Source organism: Rhinopithecus roxellana, chromosome 4, assembly GCF_007565055.1.
Source record: "Rhinopithecus roxellana isolate Shanxi Qingling chromosome 4, ASM756505v1, whole genome shotgun sequence".
Classification (NCBI taxonomy): domain Eukaryota; kingdom Metazoa; phylum Chordata; class Mammalia; order Primates; family Cercopithecidae; genus Rhinopithecus; species Rhinopithecus roxellana.
The window spans coordinates 152,964,767-152,985,668 of NC_044552.1; positions in this window are offsets into that span (position 1 = coordinate 152,964,767).

Sequence of the window (20,902 nt, forward strand, 5' to 3'; positions counted from 1 at the left end):
TACGGAGTTTCACTGTGTTGCTCAGGCTGGTCGCAAACTCCTGGCATCAAGCAATCTTCCCATCTCAGCCTCCCAAAGTGCTATGATTACAGACATGATCCACCACCCCCAGTTTCCTCTTTCTTTTTAAATGGACTTTACTTTTTATAGTAGTATTAGGTTCACAGGAAAGTTGGGCAGAAAGTATGGAGAATTTTTATATTCCCACTGCCCAACACATGCACACAGCCTCTCCCACTATGGTATTTTTCTTTTTAGTTAAAAGAATTTAGAAAGATTCTGTAGGTATTAAAGAAGACTGACTATTTTACATTCACAGGTATGAAAACTTAAGTTGGCCTCCATCTTTTCCTCTGCCCCTAGTTTCAGAAGACAATCAAGACATAGTCAACATTTTTGTGCATGTGTGGTAAATGGCTGTTATTCAAAAGCTGTATGCTCAGAGAAATTGTCTTCTTAAGCAGAGAAACATTGAAGACATTTTTAGATATGCAACATCTCAAAAACATACCATGAAGTTGCTACTCCTAGGATTAAAAGAAAAAAACAACTTGGAAACACACCAAAATGTATTGAAACTATGACTTTAAGAGCAGAATATTCATTGTTTAAACAGATTTGCAAGTCTTCCTTTCCTTGGTTTTACCATCTATTCTGGAATCCAGTTGAGCTGCGTGTTTTCCAATAGTTTTGGCAGGTGAAGCCAAGCTTGGTTTTCCTCAGTGTTTACGCCCCTAGCTGCTCTTCAGTCATAAGAATCCCTTTTTCAAGTCATATTCTTTCCATACGTGGAAGCAGAATCTGTTTCTCAATTACACGTTCATGTAATATGATAGCTATTTTTCTCTTTCAATACTTGTTAATTTAATTTGAACTCCTCTTCAAACAAAATTGTGAAAAGCAACAAAACATCCACGTATAAAATAATATAATGACTTTTTCTAGAGAGCTCATTTGGAATGACTTATGCCATCTCATATTTTACAATTAGTGAATATAAACTACTTATTGATAGATGTCATTTGTTTGCAAGTTGTAATTTAGTTCTTTTCCATCTATAACCCGTGAATACAACAATACTATCATTATAATTATGTTTATGCCAAACATCTCCAGCAAAAACTACTGAAAAAAATCCTTTTTCTAGTTTGTTCATCTTCTGTCTAGTTTTTCTAGCTATTATTAAAAATGGGATAGACGTCTTCAACTATTATCTCTGAATTGTCTATTGCACCTTTCAATTCTGTTAGTTTTTGCCTCATGTATTTTGGGACTCTATTCTCAAGTACAAATTTGTTTATGATTGTTATTTCTCTCTGATGGATTAATCTTGTTATTATAGAATTTCCTTTTTTCCTATAGCAAAAAATGTTAATAAAATATATTTTGTCAGATATTCATTCAGCCACTCCGACTCTCATTACCCTATACATGGTATATATGTTTCCATACATTTACTTCTAACCTACTTGTGTCTTTAAATCTAAAGTATTCCTCTTGACATGTTGTTGGATCATCTTCTTTCAATCCATTCTACCAATATCTGTCCTAGAAATTAAGTATTTAATCCAATTACTTTTAATGCAATTACTAATGTAACGTAAAATCAATTGTTGTAATTACTATTTGTTTTCTGTATAGTTTATGTCTTTTGTGTTTTTTTCTATTTCTCCATTAATGTCTTTTTGGTGTTATTTAAATATTTTATAGTGTATCAGTTTAATTCTCCTGTTGCTGTTACTATATTTCTTGAATTAATTCCTGTAGGTTCCCCTGGGAGTTACAATTAACATCTTAATTTATAAAACTTTAGTTTTTATTAATATCAATTTAAATTTAGTAGTATGCAAAAATTTTGCTCCTATGGATTTTACTCTCTGCTGTAATATTGTTGTAATACCAATTTTAATGTTATGTAGTACAAACTAATCAACATAATTTTATTATTTTGTGCAGTTGTTTTTTGAATTAGATAAGAGGATAAAATAGTTGTAAGAAAAAAGTTCATTTATGCTGTCTTTTGTATTTACCTACATAATTGCCTTTACCATATATATTTATGTGGATTTAAGTTACTGTCTAGGTGTCTTTTCACACTAAAGAATTCCCTTCAATATTTCCTTAAAAGATGCATGCTAGCAACAAACTCAGTTTTATCTGGAAATGTATTAATTTCTTCTTCATTTTGAAAAATAGTTTTGCTGAATTAGGAGTTCTTGGTTCACATTCCTTTTCTTTCAGCACTCTGAGTATATTATTCCATCATCTTCTGATCTCCATGATATATCAGCTGTTAGTATTTTTGAGGCAATCTTGTACATGGCAATTTGCTTCTTTCTTGCTGCTTTAGGTTTCTCTCTTTGTCTTTGACAGGTTGATTATGATGTGTATTTGTCAAGAGTTTATTGAACTCCAAATTCAGATGTTCAGATTTTTTAAAATCAAATTTGTGACTTTTTTGGACATTATTTCTTTAAATATTCTGTCTGTCCTTTTTTTTCTTGCCTCTTTTCCTAGTATTATCATTAAGTGCATTTGGTACACTTGATGGTGTCCCACAGATACCTCTGAGTTCTGTTCATTTTTTCCCATACTTTCTTACTTTTATACCTCAGAATGGACAATACTGATGGACTTACCTTAAAGTTCCCTGATTTTTCTTCTGCCACTTCAAATCTAATGTTGAGCCTCTAACAAACTTCTCAGTTAAGTTATTGTACGTAACTCTAGAATTTCTATTTGGTGCATTTTTCTACTTCCTATCTTAAAAAGATAATTTCTATTTAGTGAAACATTGCTTTCATACTTTAGTTTTTTAGACATGGTTGCCTGTAGATTTTGAACATATTCAAAACAGATGATTTCATGTCCTTTTTTAGTAAGCCTGAACTTTGGTCTTCCTCAGGGATAGTTTCTACTCATTAGCTTTTCCTGTGCATGTGTCATAATATACTATTTCTTTGCATGTTTTGTATTTTTTTGTTGTTGAAAATGGAAATTTTAAACAATATAATGTGGTAACTCAGGAAATCAGATTTCTCCTCCCCATCTAGAGTGTGTTAATGTTGCTGAGTTCTTAAAATGTTGATTTGCCATTTTTTCTGGTGTTCTCATTGCTTTCACGAAGAAGCCATATTTTTAGTGGTGCTTATTCCACCATTCTGAATGTTGCCTCCCTTTCCCTGTTTTTCTTACCTGGAATAAGAAAGACATGTGTAGAGGTGGACTAGAACTTTGCTGCCAAAGGAATCACAGTCCCACAGTAAGATATCAGAGCAGGAGGATAAAAGGAGCTAACCCCTTTATATTGTCGAATCACTGTGTCAACCTGCACTGAGTATTCCTATTTGTGGGAGATAAATAAATCTTTTATTTTTAAAATCGATGTTTGATTATCTTATTGTTATTGTTACTTGTGACTGAAAGCAAGTGTATGGCACAGAACATTTGCTTAGTGAATCATCTTTCAGGGGCATTAACTGATAATCTCTATTATATATGACTGAATATAGGTTCACTAGCAAATGATTCCTTTATGACAATTTCTGTTAATTTGTTAAGTAGACTCATTAGAGATAAGACTATTGAAGATTAATCCTGAAAAAATTCCATGGGCAGAGCAGAAGTGGAGGTAGAAATCATTGAGAGTAGCGCATGAGGAGCAACTCCGTGGCAGAGAAAATAGGACACAAAAGGGGATGTTGAGGAAATGCTGGTGACACAGTGGGAGTTGAGCTGAGAAAGTTATGCAGAAGTCAGACATCCAAGGTCCTTCAGTGGTATGTTAAGAAGTTTGGTCCTGCTATCATTTGCAAATAGGTGGTGGAGTCTATCTTTTCCCAGGAGTTAAGATACTTTTGGTCTTTGCTTTAAAAGAGGGAGAGCTACACACTACAATTTTTTCCAGCTTGCCAGCTCTCAGCTGGCATGGAGAGATAGGACCCATCCAATTTCAATTTCACTATCTCTTCTACAGACACATTAGAGCATGACCAGCAATAAAAATGGAAAACACACCCAACGGCTTGATAAATAACTCTTGAGAAATGTCAGTCTTCCCAGCGGCAGCTTCATCTCATAAATGATGGGAGGACTTGTAAGAAGGGCCACTTGTTCCCTGTGACTCCACAAATTTGAAAGCATGGGAAGTAAAATGAATAAAATATTTAATTTAAAAAATTCCCAATAACATACTATTGTTTCACAGAATTTCTCCACAATAATAATCTTATATGTCTCTTTAAAGCAGAATAACTGCATTATAACTGTTGAACAATTTTTAGAAAAAGCTCCAACATTCGGAAATGAAAAATATCTGAATAGTCAGTCTTCACATCATGATAAATTTAGAAAACAGATTCTATAAGAGGGCAAGACATTAACATGCAAATCATCACTGCACATAAAGTTTAGTTGAGAAATGCACAGTAGAAACTATTAGAAGCCCCAAAGGGAAGGATTATTATGAACTGGAGCCTGCTTTTATGTTTAATCCAAGGACAGTCCATATAAGATATGTTATTTCCATATAATTAGCATTCCTATCCATGAACTCATTGAATTGAGAGTCAGTAAACACACATTTCTCTGGTAGGAGCATGTCATACTTCTTAGGCACATAGTTTAAAAAGAAAGAGAGATAAACGGAAAGGAATCAACCTTTTGCCTATGGAGAACTTCTACTAAGAAGACAATGAAGCCTGGTGCTTGAGGGGATTGGAAGCATCCAGCCAAACCTGTGCTTCCTTCTGCCTTCACGTCTCCCTGCCTATTCACTCTGCTCAAAACTCCACAGACCCTCATCTCAGGGCTGTAGTCAGACTGCATGGCAGAACTGGTTTCTTCCCATCACTACCTGCCTGTGTTCTAACCAGGAACCTCTGAAGCAATCACTTCTCTCTCTCTAAAGATATGAAATGTGGAGAGATTTAAGTTCCCACCTCCTAGCCCCCACTTATGCTAGCTCTGCATACTTCTGTTTCTATTATATTTGGTATAGGCCTGGACAAAATGGAGAATTAACCTCTTTTTCCATTTGGATCTGGAAAAAAGTGTGCTTTCCTTGAGAGTCATTTTAGATTCATGGCATCCAATTAGACCTTTCTGCAGTGGTTATTGAACTCTTGACATGTGCAGGGCATGACTGAGGACCTTTGACTTCTTTTTATTGTTAATTAATTTAAATTTAAATAGACTCCAAGGTACTGGTGGCTGCTATACTGGACAATGAAATTCTAGATACACTCGGAGTACAGATTAACTCATAATTTTTCCTAACATGCTGAAAAACATTATTTAATGTATGTTTGAATGCATACTTCTTTTTGGGCTTCAAGTAAAGATCTTCAGTAAAAATGGGTAAATTTCTTTCAAATCATGGATTTGGATTTGTGTGTGTGTGTTTCGTTGTGTTTTGTTTTTATAAAATTAAGCTTCAGTGAGGTGTAACTTACAGAAGTTACAGAATTTATGAATATAATAAGAATCAGAAATTTTTAGTTACAATTCAGTGAGTTTTTGTAGCTATTTATGATCCTATAACTACCACTATAATCATGATATAGAACATTTTTACCAATCCAAACGTTCCCTTCTGTGCCTTTCAGTTATACATGTCCCTCACCCCTGGCAACTACTGAAGCCTTTTCTATGATTATGACTTTGCTGTTCTATTTTTTCTGATGGTATCTTATTGTAATGTTTTTGAGATTTTTCCATGTTGCTTTCTATTTAGTAGGTTTTTATGTTTTATTATTGAATAATATTCCACTGTATGGGTTTACCACATTTTGTTTGTCCCTTTGCCTGTTGATGGACTGGTGAGTCATTTACTTTTTTGGGACTATGAATAGTCTTCGTGTAAAAATAAGTTGAAAGTATAGTAAATGAATGCTTAGCACTACAGGCAGATGTCAAACTCTTTTCCAAAGTGGTTGTGTTGTACTGTTTAGTATAACTACAAGCAATGTATGAGAGTTCTAGTTGCTCCATATCTTTGCCAACATATAGTACAGGTACTCTTTTTATTTTCATCCATCCTAGTGTACATGTAGTGGTGTATCACTGCAATTGTAGTTTGCATTTACCTAATAACTACTGGTGTGGAGCAGCTTGTGCTTATTAGGAAGTGGTATATTTTCTTTGAAAAAAGGTCTTAATCTTTTGCCCATTTTTTTCAGTGTGGTTGTTTGTCATTGAGTTGTAAGAGTTCTCTATATAATATATTTTGGATATAAGGTATTTATTGGAAATAATATTTATATTTAAATATTTATCTTTAAAATAGTTGCTTCTGTAAGGAGATTGTCTTTTTCATTTTTAAATGCTTTTGAAAAAGAAAAATATTTAAATTTGTGGAAATCAAATCTTCAACCATCTGTGTTGTGCTCTTTGCTTATTGTCTTTGAAATTTATTCTTAGCCCATGATCATAAATTATTTTTGTCTTTTTTTCTGAAAATGTTATAGATTTAGGTCTGACATTTAGTTCTATGATCCATTTTAACTTTTGATTGCAATGTAAGGCAAAAGTTGAGATTTCCTTTCTTCTCTTCCGTCCTTTCTTCCCTTCCTCCCTTCATCCTCCTTCTCCTCCTCTTCCCCCTCCCCCTCCTTCTCCTCCTCCTCCTCCTTTTCCTCCTCCTTTTCTCTCTTTTTTACCTGTCTCCAGATATTTCAGCAGCATCTGTTAAGAAGGCTTTCTTTTACACATTCAGTTATCTTGGCAACATTTTCAAAACTTTGTCAATTATACATTTCTGAGTTTATTTTTTAACTCTATTCTGAATTCTCTATTTTGTGTTCATCTCTATGCCCACTTTCATATCTTTAAAACATTTCTGTTAAAAGCATATGGATTTGATTATGTTGTGTGCAACTAAGAATAATGACTGGGATATACCTTCCATTTAACTCAATTATGAAATTTCTACTCTGAAAAATTATTTATTTAGGCTTTTTAGAAGTCCATCTGGGGATGTATAGGATAATTCTATACTTTCCTCTCAATTTTGTTGTGAAACCAACTGTTCTAAAAACTTAAAGTCTTTAAAAAGTCCATACGAAAGTGTGTACTGAAAATGTTAGAGATGCTTAGTGATAAAGCCAGTATTAGGAGAGAATTGTTTTTCATATCAATACTACGTTCTTTTAGTGTTTCTTATTAAACAACAAGCCAGTCTTTAGATTGTCTTTAGTTTTGTGGCCTCTACTTCCCTACTGAGTGATTGTTGTGTGAGACCTTCTTCTGTTCTTCCACATACAAGAGGTGAGATATCCCTGTGAATCTGAAGAGCTCTAGTATCTGCCCTTTGAAGTGCAGCTTGAAATGATTAAGCAAGTTTAAATCCACATAAACAGTTAGAAATAGAAGACAGACTTTTTCACTTTTTTTTTTTTTTTTTTTTTTTTTTTTTTTTTTTTTTTTTTTTTTTGAGGCAGGGTCTCACTTCTGTTGCTCAGGCTGGAGTATAATGGTGAGATTATGACTCACGGCAGTCTTGACTTCCCAGGCTCAGGTGATTCTCCCACCTCACACTCCAGAGTAGCTGGGTCTACAGGCATGTGCCACCGTGCCAGGCTAATTTTTTGTATTTTTAGTAGAGATGGGATTTCACCATGTTGTCCAGACTGGTTTCCAACTCCTGGGATCAAGGGATCTGTCTGCCTTGGCCTCCCAAAGTGCTGGGATTACAGGCATGAGCCACTGAACCCAGTCTTCACATCTTCACATTGTTAATCTCATTGTTTATCTTAGAAAAAAGTTAACTCTTTTGGGAGAGATGAAATGTTAGGCTACTATTAATTTGCTTAAAACAGGCAGGGCATTACAAAGATTTTTGCAAAGAACATATACTTCAGAGAACTCCTAAAGTTTTCTTTGTTTCCAGAAAACACTTAGGAAGCACTTCTCTTGATATCTCTAACCATTAGATTATTCCATATGTTCCATCTTAAACAATTCACATCTATATCTTTTATCCTCACTATACCATTTCATAGCACCTAGCCATACTGGTCTTAGGGCTAGGTAGAATCTACTATCTGGAGTTGACTTTATCTATTGACAATGATTTATTTAGGGATTTAAAATATTCATTTGCCCACTATATGCATCCTGTTAATGTTCAGATATTTATGAATGAAAAGGGCTTTGAGAACAGGCTTGGTAGTTGAAACTCACATAGGAATGAAGGTACACACGGAGACATATTTGTCTTTCTTCTTGTGCTCATCTTACAAACATAGTGATATGGTTTGGTTTGGGTCTGTGTCCCCACCCAAATCTCATGTCAAATTGTAATCCCCAATGTTGAAAGTAGAGCCTAGTGGGAAATGATTGGATCATGGGGGGTTTCCTCTTTGGTGCTGTTTGTCTGCTAGTGATTGTGTTATCACAAGATCTGGTTGTTTAAAAGTGTGTGGCATCTCTTCCCTGCTTCTCTTCCTCTTCAACCGGCTATGTGAAGATGTGCCTGCTTCCCCTTCCCCTTCCCCTTCTGCCATGATTAAAAGTCAGGAAACAACAGGTGCTGGAGAGGATGTGGAGAAATAGGGACACTTTTACACTGTTGGTGGGATTGTAAACTAGTTCAACCATTATGGAAAACAGTATGGCGATTCCTCAAGGATCTAGAACTAGAAGTACCATATGACCCAGCCATCCCATTACTGGGTATATACCCAAAGGATTACAAATCATGCTGCTATAAAGACACATGCACACGTATGTTTATTGAGGCACTATTCACAATAGCAAAGACTTGGAATCAACCCAAATGTCCATCAGTGACAGACTGGATTAAGAAAATGTGGCACATATACACCATGGAATACTATGCAGCCATAAAAAAGGATGAGTTTGCGTCCTTTGTAGGGACATGGATGCAGCTGGAAACCATCATGCTCAGCACACTATTGCAAGAACAGAAAACCAAACACCGCATGTTCTCACTCACAGGTGGGAATTGAGCAATGAGATCACTTGGACTCGGGAAGGGGAACATCACACACCGGGGCCTATCACAGGGAGGGGGGAGGGGGGAGGGATTGCATTGGGAGTTATACCTGATGTAAATGACGAGTTGATGGGTGCTGACGAGTTGATGGGTGCAACACACCAACATGGCACAAGTATACTTATGTAACAAACCTGCACGTTATGCACATGTACCCTAGAACTTAAAGTATAATAAAATAAATAAATAAATAAATAAATAAAATAAATAAAAGTTTCCTCAGGACTCCCCAGTCATGCTTCCTGTACAGCCTGTGGAACAGTGAGTCAATTAAATCTCTTATCATTATAAATTACCCAGTCACAGGTATGTCTTTATAGCAGTGCAAGAACAGACTAATACACATAGCTATCTTTCTAATGAACGGATTGGCACTGTTCAAAAGGCAACATCTGTTTCTTAGGTGTTTTGTTTGTTTTTTTCTTTTTTTGAGACAGAGTTTCACTCTTGTTGCCCTGGAGTGCAATCTCAGCTCGCTGCAACCTCCACCTCCCAGGTTCAAGAGATTTTCCTGCCTCAGTCTCCTGAATAGCTGGGATTACAGGCATGTACCACCATGCCTGGCTAGTTTTGTATTTTTAGTAGAGACCGCATTTCTCCATGTTGGTCAGGCTGGTGTCTAACTCCCGACCTCAAGTGATCTACCTGCCTTGGCCTCCCAAAGTGTTAGAATTACAGGCGTGAGCCACCATGCCTGGCCTCTTAGGTTTTGTTTCTCTTTTTTTTCTATTTTAGCACAGTTTTGAGCATTCAGTTAGTACTGAGGAAGTAACTGTTGATTTAGTGATGTCTGCAGGACATTGAAGATTTTCATAGCCCTTTACATAGAATGGCAGGCTCATGTTCAGAGAGGGTGAAGGGAATAGATTTGATGTGTTGACATGGGAAAAAGACCAAGGCAGTAAGGATCTGTGAACCAATCAATGGCATGATGAACAGTGCCTCCACTGGGAAGTTTGGTGGGGAGGACAACCCAGCACTGAGAGGCTGAGGTAATTTTTGTTATAATGAGAATGAACTGGAGGTTGGTGAAGTGGCTAATGGAAATATGGTGAGATGCAATTTAGAGGAACCCAAGATCATAAGGTCAAATATTTGGCTAGACCTTCATGCTCGTAATCACTTATCTCCCCTTGGAAGCAGCACAGGTTTTGAAGGCATGAGCCACATATGCTCATCATATTAGACCACCAGATAACTTGTTCTCTCTACCCCTCGGTATCCTCTTAGTGCTTCAGTTCCATCTGAAAAGCAGGCTAATGCTTACAGTCCTGTTGACATATGGCTGTTGAGGGGACTTAAGGGGCAGTTCATGGCACAGCCCTGGCATGGGGTTATGTGCTCACTGTGTGACAGCAATGGGGTACTTCAGAGATGGTATCTAAGCTGCTTGCAGTACTCCCTTCTCTTCTCCCTGCCTCTGAGCAGCCTTGATCTAATTACTCTCTGTTTTTTTTTTTTTTTTTTTTTTTTTTTTTTTGAGACGGAGTCTTGCTCTGTGGCCCAGGCGGGAGTGCAGTGGCCGGATCTCAGCTCACTGCAAGCTCCGCCTCCCGGGTTCACGCCATTCTCCTGCCTCAGCCTCCCGAGTAGCTGAGACTACAGGCGCCCGCCACCTCGCCCGGCTAGTTTTTTGTATTTTTTTTTTTTTTTTAGTAGAGACGGGGTTTCACCGTGTTAGCCAGGATGGTCTCGGTCTCCTGACCTCGTGATCCGCCCGTCTCGGCCTCCCAAAGTGCTGGGATTACAGGCTTGAGCCACCGCGCCCAGCCTACTCTCTGTTCTAAGAACTTTGATATTATCTTATGACATGATAAAATAAATGATCTTACCAGGATTTCCTTTGCTGTCTTTCACAGTCTGGCCTCTGCTGTTTCATTCCTTATTAAAACCTTCATTCATGGTCCCTAGTTTCTAAACACGTTCAGAAAGCGAAATATTTCATGACAAAAAAAAATAGGGAATGGATAAACTTAAAAAAGCCTGTAATACTGCAACCTTTTTCATTCCCTAAACACGATCTATAATTTTGCTCTTTCTGCCTTTTTATCCGCAATATCCTTTCTTCCAATCCTGTCTGAGCTTGAAGAACTCACTCCATGAAAAACCTTTCTGGAAACCCTCCTTAATCCCCTTATCACAGTGAATCTGCCTATATTAAGCTTCATAGAATGCCTTTGATAGCACTCTCTCTGCATTTATATTCTTAGTATTTTGTACGTATTTCCACTGTATCACATATTGCATTTGCCTTGCATTATCACAATTTGTAAAAGTCTTCTTGAGGGAAGGGACCTAATTTTCATATGGATTTTCCTCAAAGTGCTTAATACAGTAAAGCATATAGTAGGACCTTATCAAATCTTTGATGAATAAGCTTAAGCTAGAAAAAGCATCAGGAATTCAGAATAGAGTGACGAAACCAGGAGCAATAAAATCATGTGAATTTTTCTGCTCCTTTGCTCAATCACCCACCCAGTACAGATGTTTCACAGAGGTTCATTTCCTAATGCAAATTGTTTGTTTACACAACAGGTGTTGTGTTAGTTCTCTTCATTAGCATCTGCTAGTACGTATAATTTATTATATATGCATTTTATACACATTAGATTTCTTAATAAGTGTGAGATCCAACTACTGCTTGAATGTCTTATGCCTCTCATTAGGAAATTAAATCCTAAGAAAATTCACCTTGAAATAAACCCACATACTATAAACTTACTCATCTAAATCAAGAATTTATTAATAGCTCTTTCCTACATCAATATTTGATCATTATCTATAACAGAAATCCAATTGTGTACATATATATTTTTGTACATTTGGAGTACTGTTGTCTCGTAAGTACACATACACATGTGCATACACACATGTACACATACACATAGTCAACCCACCCATGTCTACTAACTTGTGTCTTTCAATTGTGTGTCATCACTTTAATTTTAGAATATGAAAGTCTTGGTTTTTGTCTTTTAAACTTTAGCTGGGGTCAGTTTCCTAAGGCTTTCCTCCTGTTATATGACGTTGCTGGACGTTGATCCAGGATTGAACTTCATTGTCAGTCTTCTAGTTTTAGTTAAGAAATCTAAAGATTATGTTGACTTCTGGCCCATAAACACATTGAGAGTTGTGAGTTACTGATAGTTAAAAGAAAGAGGGAGACTAAAAGTGCTAAGTAGAGCTGTAACTAAGAAATAACTTATTACAACTTAATTTAACAAATTATGTATTTTTTCACAAAAATGAACCAATTTAAGTGTGAATAAACTTTAAACATGTGATCAAAAATAAAGTTTGTTAAGGAAAATAAATCTATATCTTGAAATGGCAGATGGTTACGTCCACAGTGCTAAGCTGGTGGTGGTGAGATGGGGTGGGGAATGAGGAGGTTTGGGTAGCACTATGTTGAGAAAGATCATTAGAAGAAAGAATTAGTTGTAACCAACAAATAAAGGTTCATCAAATACTGAAGCAAAGGATAGGTGACCATTGGGAGACAAACTCTTTGGCATTTTAATAAATAATGTGGTCTTGACCGTGAAGTTACAAGGAGTTGGTACTGGGGGCACATCTGCTATGAGAGTGGGGCATTCGTCCACAGGTTTACACCTTTAATTTTTCTTTATGGATATTTTCTATTAATAATAATATTTACAAATTTTATCCCTTTGCAGAGCCAATGGAATAATGATTTGCATTTTACAAGGTCCAGAACTAATTTCGTATACTTTCATATTTTATGTTCTGTCATGTTTTTAAAATACACATTTATTTTTCTTATGCATTGTGATTCTAAGTTGTTCTAGTGCAAAGTTGGGTGTAGGGAATAATACTGGGACCTCCCTGTAACCTCTGTAGTAAGCCCCATGTGTAATTAGTACCGTGGACCACATACTGTCATGGTAGTTCATTTCTAAGTTTTCTCTCAACACTGAGTTTTATAATTATATTTCCTTCTCTTTCACAGCGAGGTGGTCCTTAATACATTGAACACTATGAATATTTTTGTACAAATTGTAAAGAAAATATTAGAAGTAGTACATGGTCAACAAAGAATTTGATTAAGGACAGTATTTTATCACATATCAACTGTAAATAGAATGCCTATGTTTTCCATCCTGTTACTTTAGTTTATGTCATTGCATCTCTTGCACCTTTTATTATTTAATTCTTGAAATTGATTTGCCATGGATACATAGAGTTTTAAATATTTGATGAAGGATTTATAAGGGATAGATTTCTGGGTTTTCCAATTCAATTATGCTTTTAAGTTTATGTAGGTATTGGAAGTTATTTGATATGATACTGATACAGGAGATAGAAAAAAAATATTTACGCAGATAGTAAGGGTAAAAGAGTCCTTAGCAGAATTTCCCTTTTAGCAAAAAGTAAGCTCCCAATTATTTCTTTTCTAATGAAGAGCAGCCTGAAAAATCATGCTGCAGATATAGATAAGCAAGCTGGAAGCTTGCAAGCGTGAATTCTGGCAGCTGTGCCAATAGAAAAGGGATACATGAGGGCCAGGTGTGTTCAACATGGAGGCTCCATCTTCCCTTTTCTTTGTCATGATGTGCACAGTAAAGGAATAGGCAAAATGGCACTGGCCAGGTAAAGAACCAGTCTGCGAAATAAAAGATTAGGGTGTGGGTGGCCAGATTTTCACACACCATGCAAATGGCACACCTAGTCCTAACCAATTTTTCACAATTTATGCAAATGGCACAGCTGGACTGACCAATCTTTCATACCCTATGTAAATCAGACACTGCTTCCTCAAGCTCATCTGAAAAACCCCTTGCATTTTGCCATACACTGGAAAACTCACTCAGGACCCCTTTCTGTAGGAGAGAGCTTTTCTCTTTCTTTTGACTATTAAACCTCTGTTCCTAACCTCACTCCTTGTGTGTCTGTGTCCTTGATTTCCTTGGTGTGAGACAACGATCCTTGAGTATTACTCCAGACAATGATGCTACTTCAATACTGATATGGTTTGGCTGTGTATCCACCCAAATCTCATCTCGAATTGAGATTCCCGGAATCACCACATAGGAGGAACCTGATAGGTGGTAATTGAAACATGTGGGTGATTAACTCCATGCTCTTCTCATGGTAGTCAGTGAGTTCTTATGAGATCTGATGGTTTTATAAGGGGCTTTCCCCCCTTTTGCTCAACATTACTCCTTCCTGCTGCCATGTGAAAAATGACGTGTTTGCTTCTACTTCTGCCATGATTGTAAGTTTCCTGAGGCCTCCCCAGCTCTGTGGAGCTGTGAGTCAATTAAATCTCTTTTCTTTATAAATTACCCAGTTTCTGGTGTCTCTTCATAGCAATTTGAGAATGGGCTAGTATAGTAAATTGGTACAGCACAGAGTGGGGTGCTGCTGTAAAGATACCCAAAAATATGGAAATAACCTTGGAACTGAGTAACAAGCAGAAGTTGGAACAGTTTAGAGGACTCAGAAAAAGATAGGAAAATGTGGGAAAGTTGGGAATTCCACATTTGGAAAATGTGGGAAAGTTTGGGACTTCAACTTCCTTGAATGGCTTTGACCAAAATGCTGATAGTGATATGGACAATGAAGTCCGGACTGAGGTGGTCCCAGATGGAGACGAGGAACTTTGGGACTGTAGTACAGGTCACTCTTGCTATGCAAAGAGACTGGTGGCATTTTGCCTCTGGCCTATATCTCTGTGGAACCTTGAACATGAGAGAGATTATTTAGGGTATCTCACAGGAGAAATTTCTAAGTGACAAAGCATTCAAGAAGATGCAGATAATAAAAGTTTAGGAAATTTGCAGCCTGAAAATGTGATAGAAAAGAAAAACCCTTTTTCTGGGGAGAAATTAAAGCCTGATGCAGAAATTTGCATAAGTAACAAGGAGCAGAGTGTTAATCACCAAAACTATGGGGAAAATGTCTCCAGGGCATGTCAGAGAGCTTCATGGCAGCCCCTCTGATCACAGGCCTGGAGGCCTAGAAGGGAAAAATGATTCAATATGCTGGGCCCAGGGGCCCCCTGCTCTATGCAGCCTTAGGGCATGATGGCCTCTGCCCCAGCTGCTTCACCTCCTGCTGTGGCTGAAAGTGGCCAATATACAGTTCCAACCATTGCTTCAGATGATGTGAGCCCCAAGCCTTGGCAGCTTGCGTGTGGTGTTGACTTTGTGGGTGCACAGAAGTCAAGAATTGAGATTTTAGGAACCTCTCTCTAGATTTCAGAGAATGTATGGAAACGTCTGAATGTCCAGGCAGAAGTTTGCTGCAGGGGCAGAGCCCTCATGGAGAACCTCTGCTAGGGCAGTGTGGAAGGGAAACATGGGGTCAGAGCCCTGACACAGGGTCCCCACTGGGGCACTGCCTAGTGGAATTGTGAAAAGAGGGCCATCGTTCTCCAAACCACAGAATGGTAGATCCAAAGCCACAGACACTCAATGCTAGCCCATGAAAGCAGCCAGGATGGAGGCTGTACCCTGCAAAGCCACAGGGGCAGAGCTGCCCAAGGTCATGGGAGCCCCTCTTCCATCATCATGCCCTGGATATGAGACATGGAGTCAAATGAGATCATTTTGGAACTTTAAAGTTTAATGACTGCCTTATTGGATTTTGGACTTGTATGGTGCCTACAGTACCTTTGTTTTGGCCAATTTCTCCCACTTGGAACAGTTATATTTACCCAATGCCTGTATCTGCATTGTGTCTAGGAACTAGTGAATTTGCTTTTGATTTTACAGGCTTATAGGTGGAAGGGGCTTGCCTTGTCTCAGTTGAGACTTTGCTCTTGGACTTTTGGGTTAATGCTGGAATGAGCTAAGACTTTGGAGGCCTGTTGAAGGGCATGATTGTGTTTTAAAATATGAGGACATGAGATTTGGGAGGGGCCCAGGGCAGAATGATATGGTTTGGCTGTGTCACCATCCAGATCTCATCTTAAATTGTAGTTCCCATAATCCCTACGTGTTGTGGGAAGGACCCAGTGGGAGGTAATTTAATCATGGTGACAGTTACCCTCATGCTGTTCTTATGACAGTGAGTGAGTTCTCATGAGATCTGATGGTTTTATAAGGGGCTTTTCCCCCTTTTGCTTGGCATTTCTCCTTGCTGTTACCATGCGAAGAAGGATGTGTTTGCTTCCCCTTCTGCATTAACATGCAAAAATTTTTTTAAAAAATAGCTAATTTTGTCTGAGTTTATTGTGCTTACACTCCCATCCAAATTCAGAGTAGCCTTAAATCCAGATTGAAGATGCAAAATACCATTTTCCACTGAAAGAGATGAGGGCTCCTTAGAGCAATGGCCGATTCTAGGTCTGTGGGCAGCATAAGCTTTGAAAACTTTTTTGTGCCAGAAAGCCTGGAAACCATCAAAGACCACTAGTGTAGCCTCCCTTGAGGTTTTTCTGTTGTTAAACTTAGGTTCTCTACTTGGTTTTTATCTCTGTCTACCTCTGGCTGCAGGAGTGAGCATCTATTTAAATACTGTCAAGGAAGTTTACTGACCTATACATTATGCTGTAAATTGTGATTAATAATCTGACCCTGTGGCTTACTCTTTTTAAGTAATACACAGCTCTTAGCAATATCCACTCAAACCCTCACTTCTCATAATTTCATTTCCCCACATATTTTTTTTTTAACACAAGAGAAACTCCAAGAGCTGGTGTATGAATATTTCCTGATAAACACCTTCTGTGTGGATTGGCCTCCAGATGACCATAGGTGAAAACTGAACAATTACAGGGGTGCTTGCTAGGTGCTGTCCATGCTCCAGCTACTGCCAGGCACAGACACATCCTTACCTCCAGGTCAGTCCAGAATCTGAGTCTAAAATTGCAGTCTGGGAGTCTTGTCTTAGGACTCTGACTGTCACCAGCTGCCTTAGAGTTCAGTTCCTAATAAAGTAGACAGTGCATGTGCCTTGTTGAGAGGCTGCTCTTCAGGAAAATGTTGAGGTTGTGAAGCCATATAGGGCAGGGGCAAGAGCTAAGTAAGCCGCTCTCAACCACAGTCGCACCTTGGCTGAATCCACGGTGCTCTGGGGACTGGATCACACCAGAGACTTGCCTTCACTCCACCCGTGGGTCAAATGGGTCAGTGTTTTATGCCCCCATGTCAGGCAGTCATTGACTTTAGGGCAACAGATGTGAAGTGGGTTCTTCTACAGGCCCTGGGTGGTTCTCCAGAAAAGGGGACAACCACGAGCCTTTGTCAACCATTACACATGGCAGCTGGGGTGATCACTGCACTTGGAGGTCACTTCAGCATCTTCCACAATCAGTTAGCAGAAAATACAGGGCACAGAGAAACATGTCACATCCAGAATGTAGGGGCATTCATGTGCCAGGGCTGCCATAACAAAATACCACAGGATGGATAACTTTAAAACACAGAAATTTAGTGTCTTACATTCCGGAAGCTGGAAGTCCAAGATCAAGGTGCCAGCAGGGTTGGTTTCTCCTGAGATTTCTCTCCAGGGATTGCAGGTGACCACCTTCTCTGTGTGTCCTTACATGGCCTTTTATCTGGGCATCCCTGGAGTATCTCCATTTTCTTATAAGGACATCAGTCATGTCAGTTTAAGGCCCCATCCTTATCATCTGTCTATTAAAACTTAATTACCCACTAGAGCCTTATCTCCAAATGCAGTCACATTCTAAGGTACTGGGGGTTAGGGCATCCATATATGAATTTTGTGGGTACACAGTTCAGTTCATAACAGTGGGAAAGTCAACAGGAAAAACAACCCAATGCCATCACACATTTCAAACAGTTAAAATGACATGTCTGAATTTGCTTTAAAAGAGTCTGCATTTTCTCCCTTTCCAAAACCATGGTAAACAGTGTATTGGTGAAAGAATCGAGATAAGAGTCTTAGACATTTAAACACTTGGGATACAGATTCATTTTACCATTTTCTCTAGTTTTGTTCAAATGGCCATAAAAATGTTAATGAAAAATAAATTAGAATTTAGAAAAATGAAGATTCAACTTGTTACATGAAATGAACCTATTCTTTGCATTTTAAAGGAAGGATAGTAAGGGTTTCTATTACATGCTAAATACAATCTCCATTCATCTATCCTATCAGGAAATTCCTTTTGAGTAGCAGTGATAAATTCTTAGGTTTCCTTTCTTTTTGTGTCACTGGACCCTATAACATGCCTGACTATAGCCTTTGAAGTCCCAGCTTAAAGTGTTATTCAGAATCGGTTTTCCAATTATAATTCACCATACACTCATCATACTCCTTGATCTTACTACATTCTACCATTTTTTAGGGTTGTTAATGCATTTTCTTTATCTTTCCTGCTAAAATGTGAGTTCCTTGAAGGCAGGAAGCAAGTTTTACTTACCTTTTATGTCTAGTACATTTTTCACAGGGTCTTGCACAAAGTAAATGCTCAATACATAATGTGAATTAGCTACTGATTAGAATGACTGACTCATATTATATACATAATATGTACATATTTAGTTCTTTATAAATATTATGCATTTCAAAAACTGTTCGAATGTATTAGTTTCTATTAAATAAACTTGGATAATTTTCCAAGGATGTTTTCCTGGATAATTTTGACTGGTGAATTTTTTGTATCATATCCGCAAACATAGACACGAGCTAGAATAGGTTCAGATAATAGCTATCAGATACAATTTGATAAGCAAAGGACAAAAGATAGCTGAGTAACTATTGATATTTCTTCTGAATATGTGAAATAAGTGTATTTCACAGAGTTGAGATCACCAATATATGAAGTACTCAGGAAAATGAAATATATGTATTAAATTAATATCTATTAAGGAATGATGCTTTTTAAAAGTGCCTTCCCCAGTTGATTTCATATAAGGTATATTCAAAGCTTTAAATTTCCTGTATACTAAATGCCAGTGAGATGCTTGAAGGGTCTGTCTGTCTCTGTCTCTCTCTCTCTCTCTCTGTCTTTGTCTCTATGTCTCTCTCTCTCTCTCTCTTTCTCTCTGTCTATCTCTCAGCTTAGGTGTACACACAGAAGCTTGGAAGCTAAGGAGCAGATGGGCAAGATAATTGCTGAGGCACTGGCCTATTGGCCTGGCTTTCAAATCTGACATGTTCTTTCCATCCCATCATCTACCAGATGACAGTGAGCAGCCTCTTGCCTGCTAGTGCCTGGCACATGTAGTTTTCTTGGTAAGATGGACACAGTTGCTACCCACTGAGGTCAACCATGCCTAATTTCATCTGTAAGGAAAAATGCATGGTCTTGTTTCTCAAACACAAAAGAGAACAACAAACTCAGAGGCTAAAATGCCTTGATCGAGTTTAAGACTTCATTTTGGAACCTGAGATTATTCCCACGCAGACTTTGGTTTCTTTCTGCTTTCAGAAGATCTCTGTTGGTGGCCTGGATATCACTGGGCTTGTTGATAAAAATTCAGATTGCAAAGCTAAGTCCCAGCTGGAAAACAGGTGCTGTAACTTTTGGATATTCTCTATTGTGATGCACAGGTTTTCTTCTTTTCACAGTTTCTGTGTTTACTCTGTTCTGACCCTTGTTTGATTTCGTTAGTGGCAGCCTGAAAAATCTGACATGGCTGAAAAGTGTCATGTTCAGAAAGATTGATGGCTAGACTTTTACATTTTAAAAATCTTGAGTAAATAAAGACTCCTGTCCTAGGGAATCTTTCTGAATTTCCAACTGAAGGACCTGGATTTTAAATCGATGTTAACTTATTGTTATTTCAACTCTTTTTGTGTCTTTTTACTAAACAGACAGGTAAAAACCTAACAATAACATCAGCTTTGGAAAAGGGCTAACAACTGTCTCATGACACGGAGTGAACCCCCAATTACCTTTGACTTGCATTTCCTTTTTTATCTCTATTTTCTATTTGGATTCAATTGTGCTAAAGCAGCAGCAACAAAAACAGAAATAAAACAAAAGAAGCCTCATTATTTCCTACACACGTGAACCTCACAGGCTCCACACTACAGTTCTGGTATGAAATCTGTGGCACTTTTTTCACTTTTTATCTCCAGAAGTTCAGGCAGATGGAAAAGTCATTTCATGTGGGAGGAAAACTCTTTTTCAAAGTGCAAATAGCTGAAATAATAACTAAAGAAATTCAGCAAAGAGGTAAACTTCCAGGTGCAATTACTTTTCCTTTTTCTTCTTCAACTTTACCAAGTATGAAAATTCACAGAGTTAAAGGCATGGCAGAGGAAAAAAACAAAAAATTTAAAGTTTCTGTTTAAAGTGGTGCGTTAACAGCTTCAGCCCAGACACTATAGAAATCACAGTGATCCCAGTGTCTCCCTTAAAAAATGCTACAAGAAATATCGTACATTTTTTTCTACCTCTTTGATTCCAATGATAGAACAAAGTGTGAAGAATATTCAAAGAAAATATTGTTTATTTTTTACTAATTAGAAGAGGAGAAATTCCTTTCCTTATTTCTCTCTAAAATAGAAATAAAATGCACACAAACACACACATCATAAGTGTTGGTTGTGACAGCTCTCCAATGGCATTAATGGATCGTATCAGATGGCACAATGCAGGAACAATTCTGCCAAGGAGTGATTTGTCGGTTTTCTTGCTATTCCAGGAAGTTGAAACTCTACCAAAAGGATGCAATTCGTTTCCATAAGGGAAACACATAATTCTTTTGTGGGGTTACTGAAGTATGACGAAACTCTCTATACTGTATTAGTAGTGGGCTGTTTAGTGGAAATATCTTTTTATTTTTTTTAATCTGTTGTTCTGATAGACCAGAAATACCTCAATTTGTTTAAAAAAAAAAAAAAGACTCCATTTTGTAAGCAAGAGGGAAGTTGTATAGCAAGAGGGAATGAGAAAGACTGGGAAGGTGGGAAAGTGTGTGGAAAACACAGTTCTTTCCAGGT